The following is a 20,733-nucleotide window of genomic DNA, read 5'->3' on the forward strand; positions in this document are numbered from 1 at the left end:
AGGAAACTACAATGTCATTTTATGCTGTAGAAGTCCCATGGAATCCTGTTTTTTGACATTTTGTAGACGATATGGGTACTGGACCATGCCTGTGTCTAAGCCTGAATTTCATGTATATAATGTGATCCTTATTGATCCAAGGAAACTACAATGTGATTTTATGCTGTAGAAGTCGCATGGAATCGTGTTTTCTGTAGAAGAAGATATGGGTACTGGACCATGCCTGTGTCTAAGCCTGAATTTCACATATATGATCCCTCTTGATCTAAGGTAACTACAAATGTCATTTTATAATTTAGGAGTTGCATGGAATCCTGAATTTTGTAGAAGAAGATATGGGTGGGTACTGGACCATGCCTGTGTCTAAGCCTGAATTTCATACATATGATCACTATTGATCTAAGGAACCTACAATGCTATTCTATGCTGTAGAAATCACATTGAATCCCAATTTTTGTAGAAAGAGACATGGTTACTGGACAATGCCTGTGTCTAAGCCTGAATTTCATATATATGATACCTATTGATCCAAGGAGACTACAATGTCTTTCTATGCTGTAGAAAGTCACATGGTATCCTTGTTGAAAGGTACTCAATTTTTTTCATTGCATTTGTCAGTTGGCTGTTGGTTAATGGATGAGAATGCTTAGCATGTTGAGAGTAAAGGCTTGACAGTGCATATGGTATGGATGCCATTTAGGTTGAACCTTGCATAAATTTGGTGGAATAGAATTTGAAGCTGAAAGAGGTTAATTATGCTAACTGTGTATATCATGTTTGCATGAACTGTGGAAATTTAATATCTTTGATTGTAGAGGTTGATAATTCTTTTTTTTTTTATCAGTAAAGGCAGAGCCGAATCCATACATTCATTTTGGAGAATTACAATGTATACGTTTATGAATGAGGAAGGATCATAAACCTAATGTATGCAATTGAAACCATTCTCTGGATTTTCTGGAAGAGAATATAATTTCAAGGCAAAGCAAAAAACCCTATACATTATCTTCATTCATTCCAAAAAAACTATCATAATTTATGGCAATGAAGATCAAAATTATCTTTCAAATATAAGTTTTAGTAGAAGATTTTTTACCAGCAGGTTTAGCAGAGATTATCTGAAATATCTTATAGACAAAAAACACTTAAAAAACCAGAAACCAGCTATAGGCTTTTTGAGATGTCAACAAACAAAACCAGAAGAATAAAACCTATCTTTCAGTTTTCCTCAAGAGGCTCGGTAGGGGGAGTCGGAGTTCTGCCTCTTCCTCGGCCTCTGCACGGAGGCCGGCCTCGACCGCGACCAGACCCATGACCAGACCCACGACCCAATCTTCTGCCACCTCCTCTCCTACCCCGTTCAGCTTGGGGTTCCTCTTCTTCAACTTTTGGTGGTAGGATTCCATTTAACCTTGCAAATTCGAGGAGTTCCTCCGCCCTGCCAAGATCTTCTGGATTCTCACCCATGAAACGCCACTTAAAGTATCTAAGCCCCATACCAGCAAATGCTTTGTGTTTGTCCAGGTCCTTGCCTTTCAGGTCTAACAGAAAGGGATAATACTTAATTAGCTCCCCGGGAACGTTGAACAAAATTCTATCGCTTGGCCGAGGAGCTCCTAAGTCATGGAGCGCCTTGTTGAGAATTTCTTGCAATTCTAGCAAGATTTCATCTGGGAATAACTTCTTTGTGAGGTTCCAAACAGCTTGTTTGGCTAGTTTCGCATCCAACAGAGAGGCGACAAACTTGGATGATACGTTTGTATTATCACGAGGATATTCCTTCCTTTTCAAATGCCCACTACCTAGGATCATTTTTACTGCCAAGATGATCGTTGGCTCTGGGTGAAGTAATAGTCGCTTCAATCTTAAATCTGTTATTCTTCTAAAAGAGACTTGACGCATAGAGGCTGAGAGGGAATAGGAGTGTCTGCTCCTAAGCATGAGATAGGCCTTGGATAGACGCCCGTGATAAACCCATACGGGTCCTCACCACACATGGCTGACGATTCCAAAGGCTTCGATCAGGAGAAAAGTATGAATCAGATTAATCTTCAATTAGATTTCTGGCAGATTTGGAAAGATTAAAAACTTGCTGTGATAATTCTTATTATAATAATACATTTACCCTCTTAACAAACCAAAAAAAATCTTACATTTGTGTGATAGGAAACTTATTTAAGATTGGGAGTATAACTTAATAAAAAAGTTTATGTTAACAGTATCTTATGTACCATTATTTAATATATTGTTTAAATTTTGTACGGTGAGAATCTGATTTGGTTGCCAAGATAGGATCAAAATTCGCCCTGCTATTGGTGATTCAAAGACGCAGCCAATATGGTTTAAAATTCTTCATTAAAGACGGCCATAAAAAACTGTCCATATTTAGTATTGCATTAATTCAATAATTTTTTAAATTCTCTTCAACTGGAGAATATCAAGGAACTTTAAAATTGAAAAGAATTTGAATTCCTCCTCCACCAACTTTGAACTTTTCAAATGACAAAAGTGACTGTGGAACATTCTAAGCGGACAGCGACTGAAAAAAGGAAAAGGTTAAAAAAAGGAAAGAACAGTTTTAAGCTCTTATTAACGTCTTCGGTGTGGCATCCCAAACGTCAATTCTCTTTCATTGACTTAAAGGCCACGAAAAAATTTCTTTTAGATTAAAATTAAAGTTTAGGGAAATTATTTTTAAAAGGAATAGGGAAGCGTGCTAGGAGTCGTTATAGCTAACTTTGTGTATCTAAATATTCTAAATGGTAAATCAGATTTTGATATTTTTTTGTTGTTTTCACATGTGAATTAATTGCTTGTAGCTATTGTTCTAGCTTCTGGGTAGTAACGATGCACGTTGTGGGATCTGTTATGCGCACAAGGGTCAAAAAGTACACATTGCAAAGTGTCGCCTGATACTTGCTTAAAGATTCCACAGATTCCACAATAACTGTGGACTTCAAATTGCCGATACTTATGCACAAATGCCCTAGTGTGTTATGGGTGCCAATAATGGTAATGGGCCAATTATGATCTAGGAAAGCTAAAAACTCTCTTTTTTTCTTTTCTTTAAAGTTTGTAATTGGGGTGTTGGGTGCGCAAAGAGTGAACAATTAAACATGGACGATAACTAGTGCTCTTCCCCTATATTTAGGATAGAGGAGTTGATAATGTTTTGAGAGGATTTAGTAATTGTTAAGTGTTAATAGTTATGGTGTTGGATGCCAAAGGATATATGTTTTTAATTTTTGTAAAGGTAAGGAATGGTAGTGGTAATTTTTGTACTTTTTACTTTTTTTTTTTTTTTTTTGTTTGTAAGTTAGATTAAAGAAACAATTTATCAAATGGTGATGCATAAGGCATGTGGTAATACATATTTAAATTATTTATTTTTTGGATGTTTAGGGACAACTTAACAAACATACAATTGATGTGGTTATATCTTTATGCTTAGTACCTAACCAATAGTCTTAAGCTCTTAAATTTACTAGTGGAAATTTGTTGGTTCAATTTATAGAAATATGACTTTTCATTAAGAAACTCTAGAAGTGTGAAGTTAAAATGTATGATATGAAGTCCTCTCTCCTATGATGATCTTTCTATAGAAAGCCATTTCTCTACATTTATTTGAAGAAATAGATAGAGAAGTGCCAAACAATTTCTAATGTTCATATATCTAGTTTGAGTTTTAATCTTTCAATACTAAAACTAAACCTTAAACTAAAACTAAAACTCAATTAAATTATAAAACTACAACTTAGTATTAGTTTGAGTATTAATCTTTCAACATAAATCTTTAAATACTAAAATAAGGTGTTATATACCACCTTACTAATTGTCCAAAAGTAAAATATATTAATTCTTCACCAACATACTCAATTAAACTTAGACATTCTGATGTAGTAAATGTAACAAAATCGATCCTTTTGCAATAAATTCCAACTCAAAGCCCTATTTAGTCATTTTTGATAGAGCACCAAGGTATCATTTACATCATAAACAACCCCCATAGATCACTAGAAAAGCCACTCATCATGCTAAGGACTAGACAATATTGTTAGATGTCATCAATTTATATTGCAAAAGTAGCCTTCGATAACCATAACAAGGTGTAAGCTTCATAATGTCATTTTGAACATTGGTGGAGATCCATGGTATAAAGATTACTAATGTAATTCAATGTTGATCAATGTTTCACATGATGCCACATGAGCCCCAAAAAATGGCAAAGACACATTGAAAATTCAAATAGAGTTACCAAGGAGGACATTTAGCACCAATAGTAAGCTATTGCCTAGGAACAAAAACCACTCGAATATAAACTTGAGCCTATTGTTGATCAAGGTGACATATAGTAAACAACGACTCATTAAGGAATCGAAGTAGCTAACATATAAGACAACATGAAGCGCCATAACTAAAGCTAAATAAGGTCACAACCATAGATACAAACGAAGCCCTTAAACTATATTTTATTAGTACTTAGCGTAGGGATACATGAGCATGGAAACAACTCAAAGTAATAATACTGAAAAATATTACCAAAATAGGCTCTTGTTGGTGGTTAGTGTTGCATGCAAACATTGCAAAAATATAACTCTCTCTAGAAGGGAACACTAAAGAGTAACAAGGAAAAACCACAAGGACCAAATACAAACACATAAAAACATAAAAGTATGTATAAATGTATACATGACCTAGATGATAAGAAGACAAACCAAGAAAAGAAACTTACACACCAAGCTAAAATAACAAAAACTCATACTTACACCATTGGCATGTGAGGACAAAATAATGACCAATAGTTGCATGTCTATGAGCAACTCATTGGAATATGTAGCAAGTCAAAGCTTGTAAGATGATTTTTGACATGGCCATAGAGAAACTAATGCAGGACACCTATCACTCCATGAAATTTTTTGCTTTGTTCTTAAGTATTTTATGTTGTAATAAGTGGACCAACAATTTGGGACTCAATGAAGTCATGGTTGAGTTGTCCAAGCTTTTGTTGTGTTCAGGATGTTGATATCCTAGAAAGATGTAGTGATGATGTTGTTCACAGGTGCACTACTCTAAGACATAGTCATCATGTAATAAGGGTGTAATGTATTGTTTTAGGTCTCCTAGGATGCATAGAGGGCCTTTTTGAGCCTTGGAGTACACTTGAGTGCAAGGTTGCATCTTAAGGACCAAAAAGATGTAAAATGCTAAGCAACATTTGCAACATTGCAAAAAGTTGCACTTGATGTTGTTGGCGGTGAAGAAGTTGGTTCTAACCAACTGAATCATGACTTTTAAAAGCCAAAGACAATGTCATTGTACATGTTGGAGTAGTTTGGAATGAAAAGCAAGTTTTGTTTGTAAGAAAAAACCTTGTTTGTACACCGTTTTCACTGTTTTCCCTTGCTTTTGTTGTGTTGTACGATCCAGTATAGACTTGTCAGAGGAACCTACTTGCAGGGCATGAAGGATTGGTGAATCTAATTTCCAACAAGGTAGATTTCAAGGTCGGATTGTGTCTGGTTGCAGAGATTCAATCCATTACCTATGCACTAGGTACAAAACCCTTGTAGGCTAGGGTTTAATCAATAAATGGCTCTAACCTGCGCATCCACTGATGGCACCGGTTGAAATCCAGTGGAATGATAGGTAGGGTCTGTAAACATGTTTATAGTAGGTTTCTTGGCTTTGCAAACCTTTGTGGTGATTTTACAATGATACCCTAGGCTCACAACTAGGAGTTGGTGAGACTAGGACAACAGAAGATGTGCGTTTTCAAAGCACACATGGATTGGTAGAGAAAAAATTGAAACATGTTTGAATCCCCCTTCGAATTCCCTTAAATAATCCATGATTAGTTTGTGCAGAGTTTTTGACTGGTGAAGCTTACTAAGGCCAAGTTTGCAAGTCACCCGAGTAGCCCTAAAACCCTTAAAAATAGGACAGTTCTAGAAACCCCATGTGTATGGAGAACCAAGATGGCATTTTGCAATATTGTATGTAACTCTGAAAAGGGTACTCATAAATGTATTTTTTTTAGTGCCTTGTGTGGGTAGATGTGAACTTAAGCCCTAAAAACCGTAAAAGGAGGGTTAATTGAATTAGTCTTGTTTGGAGCCGGTACAGTCAAAGTGACCTTGAGAAGGCTTGGAAATGGGTTTAAAGGTGACCAAACCATTAGAAGACACCAAAGACACTGTGTAAATTCATTTTACACTCATGGAACAAGTTTGTGAATTAAGATCCTTTGCAGAGGTTGTTGGAGCATTAGGAAGGTGTGATAGGGATTGAGGTGAAGTCCTCAATAGGAAGAGTTGTTGTAAACACTTGTGGCTATACCTTGGAGGCAAGATAAAGTGGATTAGGCCTTGGAGGTCTAACTAGCAGAACTCTTACCAAGTACCATTGGATGGGCTTGAGTAGTTAGTAGGTTGGAGAGAACAAGAAAGACAACTAGGTGATTTGGATCAACTCCAAGAATCTCTGCATCAGAGTGGTATCAGAGCCACCCTTTTGAAACATTGGTGTATGTTAGACATTGAGGAATCAAAAGCAAATTCAATTCCTCCAAAGGCAATGACTCAAGAAGCCATTTGGCAGATGGTGACAAAGATGCTAGAAGGATTGAAGGATCAAGAAGGAACTAAAGGGACCTGAGATGCTAAGAAGGAGAAGGGGAAGGTTAAGACAAAATGGGGAGATGAGACAGATGAAGAAGTGGAAGATGAGGAGGACCAAACAACAATAGCAATGCCTCAAGACCAAAAACTATTCTTGGATGCTGTCAAATCCATCTCCAAGGATAATTTGGATGGATTACCCACCTATGGAGGAAATCTCAATGGAGAGGAGTTATTAGATTGGATAGAAGCATAAAATAATCATTTTGATTATAAGGAGGTAGTAGAGGAGAAAAGAGTAAATGTAGCCAAGTCAAGATTGAGGGGATCAGCCCTGGTTTGGTGGAACATGATGCAAGAAGAAAGGGTACAAGTAGGTAAGAAAAAGATAACTTCATGGGAGCGTATGAAGATAAGGATGAAAGTTCAATTCCTGCCAGGGGATTATGAAGTTTAAATCCACAAAAGTCTGCAAAATTTGAAACAAAGGGAACTAGATGTCATTGCATACATTGAGGAATTCCACAAACTAAGTTTGAGGGCTAGGAAACATGGGAATGAAGTGGAGAAATTGGCCAGATACATGAATGGTCTTAGGCAAAACATACAATATGAAATAAGCATCCTAACACCAGACACTATTCACAAGTGTTTTCAGTTCGCATCAAGGGCAGAGGAAAAGATCAAAAGGAGAAGTGAGCAAAATCAGAAGCATCAAGGTGGTAAGAAATTCAGGGGTAGAGGAACCTCTGGCAGAGGGCAGAGTGCTCCAAGAAATGAAGAGCATCAAAACCAAGAAGGAAGTGGGGACTCTCAAAGATGGACACATAGAGGATCCTTTAGAGGGAGAAGCATTTTTAGAGGCAGGTTTGGAAGCTCAGGGAGAGGAAATACAATCTTGACCGGTAGGTGTTACCATTGCAACCAAGTTGGACATACCATGAGTAGGTGCTCGAGAAAAGCCTCAAGTTCATCAAGTTTATACATGAGTGAGAGAAGGACTCAGTTAGTGCAAGAGGAGGATACTCAAAGTGTGACCTCCCCAATAAGCAAGGCAAGGCAAGTGATAGATGGGGAAAATTTGATGATGAGAAGAACAATGTTAAAGATACCCCAAGCTCAAGAGCCACCAAAGAGGAAAAGTCTATTTAGGACCACTTGTAAGTCACATGGAAAAATTTGTAAGGTGATTGTGGATTCAGGTTCCATAGAGACTATTGTCTCAGTTGAAATGGTGGATAAGCTCAAACTAAAAAGGTTGCCTCATCTCACTCCCTATAAGGTATCATGGCCCAACTGGGGTCAACATGTCTTAGTTGATGAACAAGCATGGGTGGACTTTGAAATTGGTGAATACAAAGACAAAATTCTATGTGACATATTGCCTATGGATTCTTGTCATCTGCTTTTGGGTTGTCCATGGCAATATGATGTGAAAGCATGTCATGATGCAGAAAAGAATAGTTATCTCCTCACCAAGAATGGTAAGAAGTATCAAATGGATCCATTACCTGATCCAAAGGAGGAAAAACAAGTAGGGTCAAGTGTTATTTTGATGAGTGGCAAAGAGTTCCTTAAAGTGTTAAAACAAGAAGGTAATCAGGGTCATGCTATAGTGTTAAAGCCTAAAGATGAAGCTAAGGCATATCTAATGAGTGAAGTGCCTCAAGAAGTGCAAGGTTTATTAAAGCAATATGCAGAGGTTATAGGAGATGATATGCCTAATTATTTGCCTCCAATGAGGTATGTTAATCACCAAATAGACTTGATACCAGGGGCAAATCTGCCTAACAAAGCTTCTTATAAAATGACACCTAGCCAAAATGAGGAGATTGCCAAACAAGTGCAAGAACTCTTAGACAAAGGGTATATTAAAAAGAGTTTGAGTCCTTGTGTTATTCCCATAGTTTTAGTGCCTAAAAAAGGAGGAAAATGGAGGATGTGCACTAACTCAAGAGAAATTAATAAGATCACCATAAGATACCGATTTCCCATGCCAAGGATATAGGACCTATTGGACAATCTAGGTGGAGCATGGTACTTAGCAAAGGTGGACTTGAAATCTGGTTATCATCAGATAAGAATAAGATCTGGCAATGAATGGAAGACATCATTTAGAACCAATGCGGGCCTATATGAGTGGTTGGTGATGCATTTTGGCCTCACCAACGCACCTATTACCTTTCAAAGGCTTATAAATGAAGTCTTGGTTGAGTTTATTAGCAAGTTTGTTATTGTGTATCTTGATGACATTTTGGTCTTCAATAGGTCCAAGGAGGAACACCTTAAGCATGTGGAGATGGTCTTGAAGAATTTGAAGGAGGCTCAACTCAAAATCAACCTTGAAAATGTGAGTTCTTGAAAACAGAGTTAGTTTACCTTGGTTTTTGTCATTTCACAAGGTTGTTTAAAGATGGATCCCAGTAAAGTAGAGGCAATAATTAATTGGCCTACACCTAGGGGCATAAGTGATGTTAGAAGTTTTCATGGAATGCCATCTTTTTATAGGAAGTTTGTGAGAAACTTTAGCCATGTTTGTGCTCCTATCCTTAACACCATTAAAGGAGTGATTAAATGTCAATTAAGTGGACAAAGGAAGCCAATAAGGGATTTGAATTATTGAAAGCTAAGATAACAGAGTTGCCAACCCTTAGATTGCCTGATTTCAGTCAGTTGTTTACAATAGAGTGTGATTCTAGCCAAAGGGCAATAGGGACCATTTTGAGTCAATAAGGTCATCCTATAGCATTCTTTTCAGAGAAATTGAATGAAGCCAAGCAAAGATACTCCACATATGATTTGGAGTTGTATGCCATGGTGCAAGCATTGAAGAAGTGGCATCATTACTTGCTACCAAAAGAGTTTGTAGTTTACATGGACAACCATGCCCTTAGTTTCCTTAATGGGCAAGAGAAATTGAATCAAAGACACCTAAAGTGGGTTGAATACTTACAATCCTACACCTTCAGTATCAAGCACAAAAAGGGCACTGGTAACAAGGTAGCTGATGCATTAAGTAGGAGATTCATGACTATGCAGGAGATACAATTGCAAAGTGTGGGATTGAATGAGTTAAAAGACCTCTACAAGGATGATAAAGACTTTGCTGAGATATATGTTGTTTGCTTTGATTTTTCTAACACCTCACATGTTTCTTATTCAGAGTATATGATACAAGAGGGTTTTCTGTTCAAGGGACACCTTCTTTGCATTCCCCAATATTCTATGAGACAAAATTATTCAAGAAAAGCACCAAGGAGGTCTAGGAGGTCATTTTGGCATAGATAAAACTATGGAGCAGGTTAGTAGGTTTTACCATTGGCCCAAGTTGCAATCAGAATTGAGAAGGTTTGTAGAACAATGTGTGTGTTTCCAAAGAGAAAAAGGTTCATCAAGTAAAGCAGGTTTGTACCAACCTTTGGTCATACCTTAGAGGCCTTGGGAATGTTTAAGCATGGATTTTGTGTTAGGCTTACCAAGAACTCCAAGGGGATTTGACAGTGTGTATGTAGTGGTTGATAGGTTCAACAAGATGGAACATTTTACACCTTGCAAAAGAACCAATGATTCCACCTACATTGCAGGACTCTTCTTCAAAGGGATAGTTAGAATTCATGGCCTTCCAATCAACATAGTCAGTGATAGAGATGTAAAGTTCTTAAGCCACTTTTGGAGAACACTTTGGAGAAAGTTGGGCACAAAATCATCTTTTTTATCTTCCTACCATCCTCAATCAGATGATCAGACAGAGGTAGTAAACAAATCCTTGGGTAATCTATTAAGATGCCTCACCAAACAGCATGGGCAGACTTGGGATTTGGTAATCGGCCAGACAGAATATGCATACAATGACTCAGTTAACTGAAGTGCAGGTAAAAGTCCCTTTGAAATAGTGTATGGTTTTCATCCTAGGGGAATACTATAACTCAGGGATCTCAGGTCTATGACACCCAAGAGTGCACAAGGTGAGAATTTTGCAGAAGGAATTAAAGAAGTGCATGATAAGGTAAGACAAACCTTACAACAAAAGTCTGAGCAATATAAGATGAATAGATGAATGCTGATAAAACAAGAAGAAATGTACAATTTAAGATTGGAGATTTGGTCCTAGACCTAAGGAAGGAGATGTTAAAGTAAAGGTTTTAATTTAATCATGTTGATTAAATTACCTTTATTCCTCTCTTAAGATTTCACTTTAGTTTGCATTTGTGACATTTAATAATTATATTAATTATTAAATGTCTACCTATTAGGGTTTCTTTTAGGGTTGCACAATATCCTTTTATAAGGATTCATCATTGTAATTTATCTCTCTCTTGGATGAATACATTTTTCAGCTTTTAGAGCACCCTTGCTTGTTTGTCTCCATCTCTTCTTTCTGTGACAGGTTATTTGCATGCAGGTGATCTTCAGGGTCTGTGAAGTTGGCTTTCTCAACTTCTACATGGTATCAGAGCTCCAGACCTGCTGCTTCCTGTTCGTCTTCTGAAGAATTTGGAGCTACGAGGGTTAGATCTGACTTTCAGGTTTTGGTTGCATCAGATCTATGTTTGTCTTCTATTTTTATTTTGGAATAGGGGGTTTTTTTTTCGGTGCACTTTGAGCCCAAACAGACCTCACCGTTGAGCTCGTAGCGCCCAAAAACCCCTATTTCCATATAAAATTCGTCCGATTTGGACACAATTGCTCCAGAAGGCAAAAAAATTTTGCCCCAAGGCCATACGACCCTAGGGCACGAAAACCGAGGCGAAAATTCAAAAAAAATCAAAAAATGCTGTTTTTTTAATTAAAAAAAGTGCAAGCAGTTTTATTAAAAAGGGCGCAGCCCTTTGGAGTCCAGCACAGCCCGGCGACCACCGCCCGGCCACTGCCGCCGGCGGTAACCCCCGCCGCGCCGCCAGCCGCCCACCCGCAGCCCACGAGCCGCCCGCGCGCCGCCACTGTGCTGCCTCAGCGCCACCACACCCCTGCGCCAGCCCCTGGTCGCCCAGCTAACCAGGGGCCATTTTTTTAAGCCCCTGAGGGCTAACAGGGTCGTTTGGGTCACTTTGGAGCTGTTTTACCAAATTGGGCATAACTCGGGCATTTTAGCTCGGATTTTCGAATGGAAATAGGCGTTGGAAAGCTGGGTCTGAGCCCGATCTAATTGATGCAGATCTTTTTCTCTGATTTTGCCGTTTTGCAGTGTTTTTTGCCAGTCAAAGTCAGAACAAGTTTTTTGCACTCCAGGAGCCATATCTTTTGCATACGGACTCCGTTTTTCGCAAACGAATAGGCGTTGGAAAGGGGTTTCTGTGCTCTTTCCAGATCTGTCATTTATTTTTCTAGAATCTACACCAGGTACATTTTATTCAGTACTTTGTGTTTTCATACATCTGTCAATTACTTGGACGTTTCATCACTTGGAAATGATTTGTTTGCGTGGGATGGCTTTATTTGATCTGCTTTATCAGTATTAAAGTCATTTAGTCTCAGATTTGTTAATTTGAAGAGTTATCATGGGTTTTTCTACTCACCCTTCAGTTGTATTTCTAGAACGGGGTAATTTTGAGTCATGGGCAAAGGGCATACTTACACACTGTAGGTGGCTTAATATTTTGCCTTATTTGTATGATCTCATACCTGAACCAGCAGCTTTAGAGGGAAAACTAGCTTGGGATATCATTAGAAATCACATAGTAGGAGTTATTTTGTCTAGTGTTGATTCTGACACTGTGTGGGCTATATCGGGCATTGATTGTCCTCACTCACTTTGGACACGTCTTTGGGAGATCTATGGAGACCCCAGTCTTTCTCCATTCCCAAAGGATCCTGCTTCAGATTGTCTTGTACCCATTGGTTGGAGAGATAACACACCTTTTGATCATGATACTTTAAAGGAACTTCAATATTTAGACACCCTTACATATTCTGATGAATCAGAGGATTGTCTCACAGTTCCTACTCTTCAGACTGAGATTATACATGTATCAACATCATCTCCTTTTGTTCCTGATCAGTTTGATATTGCCTCTTCTTTGGCTCCTATTGATTCAGCTAAGCAGGACATCATACATCTTTCAGACATGGCTACTTGGGATTCTTATCTTGCAGGCATTTTGTCTTTGTTTGTAGAGTCCTATATTGCAGACTTGGAGGATTACTTTGAGGATTTTCAGCTCCTCTTTGTTGACAGCCATATTCCAGCTGTTAGCCCACCATCATCTGTGCATTCAGAGGTTGCAGTTTTTGAGTCTTCAGTTCAGTTTGGATTTGACATCTTTTGTTTCAGTTCAGACAGAGGGATTCTTCAGCATCCTATTATGGCACACATCTTGAGACAGATTGATTCTTCTCTCTTCATAGGGTTTCTTCATCTTCGTCCTTTGGATCCATTTCTTCCCAAGGGGAGGAATATTATATGCCGCTTCAGGATCTCTTTCTGGATTCTACCTCAGGCATCCATATGTGCGACAGGAGTTTCTTCATTGTGGGGGGGGCTTCTAGTCTCTTTCTTTTTCTCCTATGGAGACCATTGTATATGTACTTATATGATAAAAGTTGTCTATGGGGGGTATCATGTTATCCACCTCCTATCCTTCTATTATTAGTGCATTTATTTCTTTCATCTCTTTTTGGAGTAGAGTTTTTCCCATGAGGTTTTCTCTATTTCTCCACTTTACAGAGATTTGGTTGTAATTGGGTACCTGATCAGGCCTTGTTGTTGGGACCCAAGTTTACTTTCTTGCATTGTAGTTACCTTTTCTTTCTTGCACATGTTTGTAACTGCACTTTTGCTCATCTTAAGGGGGGGTGTTAGAGTAAAGGTTTTAATTTAATCATGTTGATTAAATTACCTTTATTCCTCTCTTAAGATTTCACTTTAGTTTGCATTTGTGACATTTAATAATTATATTAATTATTAAATGTCTACCTATTAGGGTTTCTTTTAGGGTTGCACAATATCCTTTTATAAGGATTCATCATTGTAATTTATCTCTCTCTTGGATGAATACATTTTTCAGCTTTTAGAGCACCCTTGCTTGTTTGTCTCCATCTCTTCTTTCTGTGACAGGTTATTTGCATGCAGGTGATCTTCGGGGTCTGTGAAGTTGGCTTTCTCAACTTCTACAGACTTCCAAAAGGGTAGCCTATTAAGCTATTGATGAAGAAGATTGGGCCTCTCAAGGTGGTGCATAAATATGGTCAGAATGCATATGAAGTTGAACTCCCTCCCACCTTGGGTATTTCTCCTATCTTTAATGTATATGATCTCTATCCATACAAGGGAGAATCACAAACACATTAGTTGGACACTTCATCACAGGGCCCTGAAGATTGGGTGAGAGATTTGCCACCAAGCCAACCAGTCAAGTTGGAAAGTATCTTGGACACCAAGGTAATAAAGAAGACAAGAAAAGGGGTATACAAGCATTATCTTGTAAAGTGGGAAGGGTTACCTAGATCAGATGCTATGTGGATGTTAGAATCAAATATACTTCAACATGGTGTGGAAATTGCAGACCTTTTAACTCAAGGGACTTGAGTTCTTTGTCACAGGGGAGTATGGTGCAGGGCACCTATCACTCCATGACAATTTTTGGTTTGTTCTTAAGTCTTTTATGTTGTCTCTTATGTTGTAATAAGTGGACCAACCATTTGGGACTCAATGAAGTCATGGTTGAGTTGTCTAAGCTTTTGTTGTGTTCAAGATGTTGATATCCTATAATGATGTAATGTTGATGTTGTTCATAGGTGCACTACTCTAAAACATAGTCATCATGTAATAAGGGTGTAATGTATTGTTTCAGGTCTCCTAGGATGTATAGAGGGCCTTTTTGAGCCTTGGAGTACACTTGAGTGCAGGGTTGCATCCTAAGGACCAAAAAGATGTAAAATGCTAAGCAACATTTGCAACATTACAAAAAGTTGCACTTTTTGTTGTTGGCGGTGAAGAATTTGGTTCTAACCAACTGAATCATGATGTTAAAATCCAAAGACAACGTCATTGTACGAGTTGGAGGAGTTTGGAATGCAAAGAAATTTTTGCTTGTAAGAAAAAACCTTGTTTGTACACCATTTTCACTCTTTTCCCTTGCTTTTGTTGTGTTGTACGGTCTAGTACGGACTTGTCAGAGGAACCTACTTGCAGGGCATGAAGGATTGGTGAATCTACTTTCCAACAAGGTAGATTTCAAGGTCTGATTGTTTCTGGTTGCAAAGATTCAATCCATTCTCTGTGAACTAGGTACAAAACCCTTGTAGGCTAGGGTTTAAGCAATAAATGGCTCTAACCTGAGCATCCACTGATGGCATTGATTGAAATCCAGTAGAATACTAGGTTAGGATCTGTAAACAAGTTTAGAGTAGGTTTCTTTGATTTTTAGACCTTTGTGGTGATTTTACAATGATACCCTAGGCTCATAGCTAGGAGTTGGTGAGACTAGGACAACAAAAGATGTGCGTTTTCAGAGCACACATGGATTGGTAGAGAAAAAGTTGAAACATGTTTGAAGCCCCCTTTGAATTCCCTTAAATAATCCATGATTAGTTTTTGCAAATTTTTTGATTGGTGAAGCTTTCTAAGGCCAAGTTTGCAAGTCACCCAAGTAGCCCTAAAACCCTTAAAAATAGGACAATTCTAGAAACCCCATGTGTACAGAGAACCCAGATGCCATTTTTCAATATTGTATGTAATTTTGAAAAGGGTACTCATAAATGTAATTTTTTTAGGGATCGGTGTGGGTAGATGTGAACTTAAGCCCTGAAAACCGTAAAAGGAGGGCTAATTGAATTAGGCATGTTTGGAGTCGGTATAATCAAAGTGACCTTGAGAAGGCTTGGAAATGGGTTTAAAGGTGACCAAACCATTAGAAGACACCAAAGACACTGTGTAAATTCATTTTACACTCATGGAACAAGTTTGTGAATTAAGATCCCTTGCAGAGGTTGTTGGAGCATGAGGAAGGTGTGATAGGGATTGAGGTGAAATAATCAATAGAAAGAGTTGTTGTAAACACTTGTGCCGATACCTTGGAGGAAAGCTAAAGTGGATTAGGCCTTGGAGGTATAACTAGCAGAACCCTTACCAAGGACCATTGGATGGGCTTGAGTAGTTAGTAGGTTGGAGAGAACAAGAAAGACAACTAGGTGATCTGGATCAACTCCAAGAATCTCTACATCAGAAACACATTAGTCCTCTTACCTCTATAAAAGACCATGTTATTAGAGTTGAAATCCCTTATTATTGTAATGCACTCTCCACTTAGATGCAACAAAAAATGTCTCTTGCATTCAAGCATATGCAAAATATTATTTTCCAAAGCATAACACTAAGATTAAAAATAATAGTCAACTTGGCATGACAACCACAAGCCAAATATTCTACATCAAGTTCATCCATGTCGCTATGAATATTTTCAAATCCTATGGCGGGATGATTCACATGTAAAAGAGAATGAAAATGCTTATAATCCTTGTCCACATTGTCAACCTCGTTGCTAATGATCCCAAGTGGGTTAAGACTAAAATAAAGAGTTTCATGCAAACAAGACTCAGAGGAATAAATCTAACTAGCATTTAGATTAGCATGAAAGAGAATTTCTAATAAATTTCAAACTAAAATACCTCTAACTCAAGTGTATTCTCAAGTTGGACTACATCTTGTGAATCTCAAATTTTATCTAAACCTTGCAAACCATAATTATCACAAATGCTAATATGCTCATCCATAATTGAATAATATGCCCTACTCAAATTCATGTCAATACCATAAAAAGAATTAGAAAAGTGTGGGTTCTTTATGTGAAGGACCATAGTATTCAAATTTTCTCTTCATTTTGTATTTGTAATTGTAGCCTACTATAAAATTCTCCTTTTTTTCTTCATTTACTTTGACAACTTTTATTTGCAATTAATTTGACATAGAGAATATTGTATGCCTTAGACCATGGAGATATGTTATAATATGCATCTGTTTGATCACCACCCTCACTATCCTTAAACTCAAGTTATTCACATAAAAAATCAATATTAGCACTATCATTAATATCAAGAAACCCATCCTTAAGTATAGACATATCTATCTCGCCTGCATGTGATAAAGCACATGTAGATATCCCTTCATCGGTGTCACTATTACCAATGGAGATAAATAATATGAGTACATCAAACAAAAATTCATGTTCCCACCCCTTTGTTTGATTATTTTTTATAGGTCATTAGTATAATCAATCCCATGAATTGTCTTTTAATCCACATAGCCATCATAAGACATACTCACATACCTAAAACGATAACACACATTTAATAGAAATTTTAAGAGAACCATCAACACATGGTACACTCCCAATATGACCACATGGTGTAATCAATGTTCAAGAAAAACTTGACATAGCAACTATTCGTCAAGGACTTAAACATATTTTTTGTACACTCTAACAATAGATTCTTCATTATATCTTGAACCCTTTAAACTATACTCGATATGATACCATTTGTTGGTTCCCAAAATTTTAGCTCCACATTCATCAAGTTAAACTGGTTGTTAAGGACAAGTCCTTACCATCAAGAGGAAAGGGAACATACTCATTGATAGAACATGGAGAATGACTAGATAAAACTAAGGCATGTTATAGGATGGATTTATAAAATAAATCTAATATTTTAAGTTGACAATGTGTTTTAAAAAAAGAAGATCACTTTGATGCATGTGCCACTGTATAAGCATAAGCTTGTGAAATATGTAATGAGAATATGCACATAAGCTAGATGTAGTGAGGTTGGGTATGGTAAAAATTCAGGCATTTAAAAAAGAAAAAATCACAAGGGTGTCTTAAGAAAGCTACTTTATTAGTAGCTATAGGAAGATTGTAATGAATTATAATGCTATTGTGTTTGGAATTTAATTATAAAAATAATACTATTATTGAAAATAGTTAATTACAAACAGATTGCATAAAAATATGATTGAATTATTATTGCTCAAACAATTGCCAATGAAAAGTTATCAACTCAAATTCCATAATTTATACAAATAACATGACTACTAAAATGAGTAAATAGACAACTAAATAAAATTGAATACACTTTAGAAAACTTAATGTAATAAAATCATCCACACAAGAAAATATAAATATATAGATAACCTTTATAGATGCAATCTCGTAAGTGGGCCCTTACTTACATCCTTGCACTAAAATAGTCCTTTGCTAACTTGTACCTCTATAATAACTTCAACACTTTTCTATTTAATTCATAAATTCAAAGAAAAATACAAAATAATATTAGTATATTTGTGTTCTATATAATTTTATATGTTTCATATACCTTTCTCATAGGTGTATATATAGAAAATATATTTACTAAATATTTGTAGTGTTGTAAATTGTACTACTTTAATTATTAAGTCCAATTTCACACTCTCTGTAGTGTCCCTCCTAGACTCACATTTTGATTTGTGCCTTGATAGACCTATCTAGACTTATGGTTGATATTTTGATGACATTTGATCGACACTTATGATCTTATTTAGACTCTAGATGCTTATTGATGTTGATGGATATTTGATATGACTCGTGGTGATGGATGACTTATATGATTAATGATGTATTCTGGATTATTTGATGGATGAATTATATGCACTTGATGTTCCTATGTGGATTATATGATTCATGATGTTATGATAGTTCTAACCCCTATTTCGTGATTATGATTTCATGCGATGCATTGATGTTGTTATTGTGTGACTGACTTCGTGAAAGGGACAATGCCTTATCACTCATTGCGAGCATGATATGGTGTTGCGATTCTCTTTTCACTTGCCTATTTTATTATGATGTATATATGTATCGTATTATGTTCTAGTGGTGATTGCAGGATTGCAGGTACCAGACATCGACTCCACTGGTCTCATAAGTCTGAGCATGTCCTATCCCAATGGCAAGTTGTCGGAGATGGCATGTGTTTCCCTCTCATACTCTAGGCTTAGTTGTTCACCTTGTCAGTTACGTTGTGGCATGAGTTGGTAGTTAGTGTCTTGAGTCAGTTTTGACCCTTTGTTGGGTTGCTTGAGCTGATGTGAGTGTGTGTTTATTATTTAATTAATAATTGGATTAATGTGATTTATTAATGTTTGAATTAATTTATTATATAGTATGGTATTTAATTATTAGGATTAATTATTGAAGTTTAATTAATTAAGTTTGATTTATTTGATAATTAACTTATTGTTGAGATTAATTTATTAATTTATTTGATTTAATGTTTGATTGATTTGCGTTAATTATTTATTGTTTTATTATCTATTGATTTATTAATTATTTAATGTTTACATTTTATTATTGATATGATTTTTATGTTTAATTATTAGTTTCTATTTATACAAACCTTTTATTTATTATTTTATTATTGGGATTTGATTTATTATTTTCCCATCTATATTTGTATTGTTACATTAATATTATTTGCATGGCTGGATATAATATATAGTTTACCTACCCCTTATTTCTATTGGTTGATTTTGAATGGGTAAGTAAATAATATTATTTAATAATACTTACCTTGGTAATGTGCATGGTAGGTATAATCCATAGTTTATTGGAATTTTCTGATTGGCTGGTGATTTTCTATAGTTTGGAGTTTAATTTTTATTTAAGAGAGTTTTGGTGTGCATTGTCGGGTTGGCTTCTCTGCAATTTTGAGTCAGAGCTTTTGGATTTTCGATTGAGATTTTGGATTGGATTGTTGGGCAATTTTCATTGAAGCTTTGGATTAAAGTTGTTGGATTGATTGTTCTTCTCTGAATTTCCTTGTTGCCATTACTGCAATCTTCCAGGTTGAAGCTTCAAACTCCATTCTCTGCATTTCTATTTGGAAAAGATTGTATACATTGTGATTGTTGAATGACTTTTTTGGGGATGGGAGATTGATTTTTAAGAATAAATTTTGATTGGTGAAAATTTATAAGTAATGATAATATGTTATGATTCTGTGTAAACATGGGAATGGTGTGTGTGCTGTTGGGAATGCATATTCTCCAGTTTTCCTATTGAGTCTCTATTTTATTTTTCCATGAGATATTGCTTGAGTTTTATGAGTTATTGTATTTCTATATGATTATCCTTTATTCCTTTTTTGTACCTTTCCATGGTTATGTGTTTATTTACAATTTGGAGAAAATATGGCCTTGTCAGGAGTTGTTTTTGGGAAGTCTTATGTGTTGCATTTTATCATGATCCTAATTGTGGATGTATTGGTTTATGTTTTGTCTTGGGGAAACCTTTGAAATGTTGTAATAAACCTATTCTTGCGATATTTTATCTCCCTTAGTCACAGTACAAATCTGGTGTAGTTTTGTGCACTTTTAAGTGCGATCATGACTGGAAATTGATGTTAAATCCTCTTTCCAAGTTTATGATTCTTCATTTATGTGTTTTCTCATTGTTATTTCACCCCCCTGCACCTTCTGGGAATGAATTTGAGTCATTATGTAAGCCTATGTTCAATTCTAGGCGCGTTCATCACCCGCGGACTTCATTTCCTTTCAAATTTGCTTACTGGCTTAAATGCGTTAATATTTGACTCATATGTGCTAATTTTTTAGTGGGATACAATAGAGAATGATCCCGATGTGCCATTATAGACCTTAAATGCATCAATTCCCATTGGTGATGTGTTGTTCTACTCCAGGATGCCAATTTTGTCAATTTTTGTCATTGTGAGTATTTGGTCTGATTTTGGGCAATTACTAGAGGTATTTTGTGATTGCATTGAGGCTCTTGAATTTTTTTTTATGTCATTTTGATCTCCAAATTTTGAATTTGTGCTCCAGTAAGAGGTTTTGTGCCTTACCGTTGAGGGGATGTATATATGTTGTTTTGCTTCGACAAGAGGAAGATTGCCTCGCTGTCAAGGAATAATTATTAGAGATCCAGTGGGATGATTATTATCTCACTTTTGAGGATCGCAATTTGTTTTGAAATATCTTTTCAATCATGTTTATGTTGTGGTTCATTGTTTGTATTGTTTTGGTGAAGGCTCTTGCCATGTATATGGTCATATGTATTCTATTATGCTCAACATGTTTTTAGAGTTATTGTGATTGTGTTTATGTCTCTTGTGAGCCGTCACATTGTTG

This window comes from Cryptomeria japonica, chromosome 3, assembly GCF_030272615.1.
Source record: "Cryptomeria japonica chromosome 3, Sugi_1.0, whole genome shotgun sequence".
Taxonomy (NCBI): domain Eukaryota; kingdom Viridiplantae; phylum Streptophyta; class Pinopsida; order Cupressales; family Cupressaceae; genus Cryptomeria; species Cryptomeria japonica.